Genomic DNA, 4995 nt, shown 5'->3' with positions numbered 1-4995 from the left:
GCTATAGTTGCAGGGTTCTTGTCGGGCTTGACAGTTGGAGCAGGGGTGTTGGCCATCGCACTATTTTGTAGGTTGGGCCGGTTTTCGCGCGTGAGGTTTTGGTCCTTGGGTCAGTTTATTGGTAATGGTGGGAATTCGAGAGAGTCCGTCCTCCCCGGTGAGGACCAAACGAGGGCAAAAGGGGAGGGGGGGTTGTGTGTATGTGTGTGGTATTTGAAGTGAGAGAAACCCAACCAAGTAGTACTTGTAAAAGTACTACTAAAGATCTCGATCCTCCTTCTTCCTGACACAAGCAATATAGCAAAAAGTCAAATGAGGCAGAGGCCAATGGTGAGACCTAGTCCCTTGTGGATCTGTTCATGCTGGGGTTGGGTCGGGAAAAAAAAAAGGACAGACACCAAAACCAGGTCCAGTCCAGAAACAGAGACAGACACACTTGCTTGCCAAGCTAAGGTAGATACAAACAGTAACTAACTGACTGACAAGACAGACTGGACCTGTTGGAGTATATCTTTCCTTTTGTGTCTCTTGATGGATGCCAACTTACCTTTCTTTTCTTCTTGCGGCATTTGCTGCAGGCTCGGACAGTCAACGCGCCTCTTGTTGACATGGTTCATGCCGGGGATTTGTGGTCTGATTTTTTTTCTTGTCTCTTTTTTTTTTGTTCTATTATTACTTGGGGGGAGGNAAATTTGGTAGTTTCAGTCGGGGTAGGAGACGACGTACGGCCAACAGAATGAATGGTATGGGAGACAAGAGAGATGGTAGGAGAACCACAAAAAGAACCTATGCGTCCCTTTCCTCAGGTAGCAATGAGAATACCCGGTTTTGCGATGACTCGTGATGAAAGTGCGGTTCCCTTGAGGGGGTGATTGAACTTTGGCAGTCAGGAGAGATTTGATCAGCGAGCGAGATATTGCAAAGTACCAACTGGGTGGGAAGGAGGATTTTTTTTCCCTCCACAGCCCGCCTCTCCAATCGAATGAACCCAACCACGGGGCATCTCACACCAGGTAGGGGGAACCCTCTTTGGACTACAGTACATCGTCATAAATCTCTGGGTCACGGATTAAAGCAAACCCTTTTTTTTTCCCACCTAGGGTTCGTTGGTAGGCAAAACAATCAGAGCGTGTGATTTGGACCCACCGGAATTCTGTCAAAACGTCCATTATGCACCAACCATCTCGAACAGCAGCCAGAAATAACAAAAAATAAATAAAACAAAATAAAACAAAACAAAATAAAATAAATCAATAAAAAAAGACCTAGACCCACGCGACCCGCGCATTCGCTTTTGCGGCAGCAGCTTTTGGTTTCCTTGCCCTGTCGATGGAGGCCTGGAACAGTGGGAAAACGCCGGGGGCTTGATTTTCGCTCCTTCGGTGTCTGCCGCCGAACGAGGGGACTTTTTTTTTTTTTTGTCTTGGCATAACTGAGGCAATAAGGCTTCCTTTCTGCCGCAGAGTCATGAGGAGGTGGACGGTGAACGGGCTGGGATGAACTTTGGGGTGGAGATAACGGGGTAATAACGTTGGGCTCCACATCTCCGACCCCCCTAAAGTCCGGCCCCCTTGAAAAATGTAACGACGAAATACCCCTTTTATAAACCGATTTAAATGTAAACCTATCAACGCACAATAATACAATCATTGTCAGGCTCTCCCGGTTCGCTAACCTCTTCTCCATCGTTCAAATCCTCTAAACAGTCCCTATTATTTTCCTGTGCTTCATAAACGTTTTTTTTGCTGACCAAAAGCTCGTTGGGATCCGGAATTACCCTTTTCCTTTTGACCGGCCGTACCGCCTCCAATTTTGCTTTTAACAAACTGATTTTTTGCTGAGCTTCAGCCAATAAGATATCCTTGGTTTCGAAGCTTTTTTGGACTTTTGCAAACAAAAGCCGTGAAGTGGCGTTACTTTTTTCGGACCGGGAAATTTCCTGTAGTTGAAGTCGAATATCTCGGGTCGTTTTAGGGGTTTTCCAAATAAGTAAAGATTGGTCGTTAATTTTTTGGTTTGGGCTTTCCGGTGTTTTATCCCTTTGGAAGCCGTTATTTCTACCTTTTTCGACGTTGGCGTTGCTATTTTCTAATAAAAACGGGTTTAAAAGTGGTTTTGCCAAGTTCACCGGCCATAACCCCGTCGTACGCCAACCAGATTGAATGGTTTTTGCTATAAATGCTTTTGATCTGGCTTTTCGATAGCAAAGTAGAAAGTTTCGTTTCCCAACAACCGTTGAACAGCAAAACTGGTTTACAAATCCCAGGTGACGTCGATAAGCTTCCTTTAACGGCCCAAAAACCGATAAATCCAACGGTTGAAGAACGTGCGACGAATGAGGAGGTAAATATAAAAGCTGAATATTATTTTGGAGGCAAACAAGCATAAACTCGTCGCTGACGTGTGATCCGTGGCCGTCGAGAACTAATAAACGCTTTTCAGGAGTTAAAGGTTGGGTATTTGGAATAAACACCTTTTTTAACCATTCGATACCTGTTTCATTATTTGTCCACCCGTTTTCTGTTGCATGAAATTGCCAGGTATCGAAAGGACTTAAATCAGCTGGAAACCATTGTTGCTGTACGTTTTTCCCCTTAAATATAACGAGGGGAGGTATAACAGCCCCCGTAGCTGATACACATTCGATTATGCTCGTCCAACCCCGCGTTCCAGGCTCTTTTCGCTGTAATGGCCGGATTTTATTACGCCCTAACACCAGGCCATTAGATCCTTTGCCTTCCATTATACCTGTTTCGTCCATATTCCAACGGTTGGCCGGTTTTATAGTATCGATAACGGGATTTTTCAAATAGGACCACCAAGATTTAATTACCTCGGTTGTAGCCCCATTAACCCGGGCATTTTCTATTCGCCGGGGCCTTTGGGTTTTCAAAATTGGATATCGGGCTATAAAACGGCTAACCCAATGTTTCCCAAGGCTTTTTCTTTCTCCGGCGGCCTGAAGAATTCGTTCCGCAAAATAGCGTAGTTCTTGATGCGTTGGCGGAAGGCCTAACGCGGCCTGCGCAAGTACCCAATCTGCCAAATAGGTCTCCTGCTCCTGTGAAAGCCTTTGACAAAATCTTTTCGCTTGTTGAATTGACTGGGCCCCCTTTAAACGATCGTGAAGGGTACTCCGAGGAATACCCCATTTTTGCGAGGTTTTGTGAACTGATTTGCCATTTCTTATGTCAGAAATGGCAGCAAGAAGCTGATTTTCAGTGTACTGTTTCATTGGAAAGTTTGGAGCAAGAATCTTCAAAATGCAAGTTCTAAAGTGAAAAATTCGTCTAGATATTTATAAAATAAAACAAAGGGTTGACGTGGCTGAGTAGATATTTTTAGGGGCCGGACTTTAGGGGGGTCGGAGATGTGGAGCCCAACGTTATCAAAACACATATAGCTAATCCTTTGGTATTTTAACTTTGGAACACCAGGCCTCAAGCCGTGTGAAGCTGCTCTTAATTTTATTCCGGAACTACTGGTTCGGTGTCTGGTTCCTTTTCAGTCAGCTAGCTGGCTGTAGGCGTAATGTAAGCCTGCAGCAGGCAGAGCGTTGATGCCGACCCGGCTCAATTGCCGGCGGCATCAGCTAGTACCCCAGCTCTCATTGGCAGCCACAGGACAGGGAGGAGTGATGGTCGGCTCGCCGTAATAGCACTTTCTTCATCGTTCGACAAATTTCCACGCACATCCGGTGCAGCTAAGTGGAGAGAGTGATCCTCTGCAACCTCATACCGTGCACCGTCATACGCACGTAGGGCGCATGTTGACAGGGGGTCTGGAACGTGACAAAATTGGGGGGAATTAGCAGAAAAAAAAGGAGAAAGGATAAAAAAACAAAATAAAGCGGAACTTCTTTCGAACTCCAGAAAAAGAAAAAAAAAAAATGCAAGGGAGGGAATATGGTGGCCTGCCCTATCTTGCCCGCACACCGCCAAGAAACGCAAGGCTTAAACGGTGATCAACCGAGCAGGTCTGCCACGTTATTGTTCTAGTAGCCGCCAATGGAAGGTGAACTTGCAGAGATAGAGTCCGCCCCTGGGGAAGAAGCTACTTTTGGGGATCAGCGTGGCCATTTGATCCACAATAACGCGGGCTTTCCTAATACAGTCGTTGGTCCCTTCTGTGCCACAAACAAACCCGTCTCAGCATTACCCTTGATCGGAGGAAAACAATACTCAATCGAGCGCTCCAAAGAAAACAACAGATTAACAATGCCTTGACCATCTGAGAATCCGTCCATGATGATTGACTATGCATACAACCTGCCTGACCTTAAAAAGGTGAGTGAATCATGGCCCAGACACCCATCCGCTAATAATGCATGACATTTGATGGTGTGAGGGACAAACTAGGACCGGACGGCGGAATATGCCACTTTTATTCCCGTGGTACGCATGGTGGCTGCATCCACTATTCTTTGAAAAAGTAGGCACCTAGCCTTTGGACGAGCACGCAGCAGGCCTGTTGCATTGATTGCTATAGGTCTGACAAACCAATTGACTTTTCTTCGAGGGGAGAAAAAGGGACAAGGTCAGGCAACCACCATGGGAAAGGTTGCAGTGATGAATGACGGGAGAATCCTGTTTTCCAGCTCATGAAAACATCAGCCCCCCGGGAGATGTTATGCACTGGATTCGACATAGACGTTAACCGTTGATGAAATAAACGCAGCTGGCCAAGAGTTTTGTAATAACTTATCCAGACAGATATCTGTTTTTTTCTTCATTCTAAACAAACCCTAACAAAGATTATCTGATGATATCCTAAAGGATACACCATGCTGTCATCCATGTTACTTCTGTCGATCAAACCGTCACGTAGTGTTACCAACATACCACAGTGCAGCAGCCGCAACCCCCTACAGTTTATCAAAAATAGCAGCTACTGTACGGCAATTCATCCGACGTCTTGTCACCCCACATGTGTGTCCCCCCGCCCCACGTCCACTCTCCAGCTTTTTTTTTTCTTTTTTTCTTTTTTTCTTTTTTT

Source organism: Pyricularia pennisetigena (assembly GCF_004337985.1).
Source record: "Pyricularia pennisetigena strain Br36 chromosome 4 map unlocalized Pyricularia_pennisetigena_Br36_Scf_11, whole genome shotgun sequence".
Classification (NCBI taxonomy): Eukaryota; Fungi; Ascomycota; class Sordariomycetes; order Magnaporthales; family Pyriculariaceae; genus Pyricularia; species Pyricularia pennisetigena.
This window is presented reverse-complemented; position numbering follows the sequence as displayed.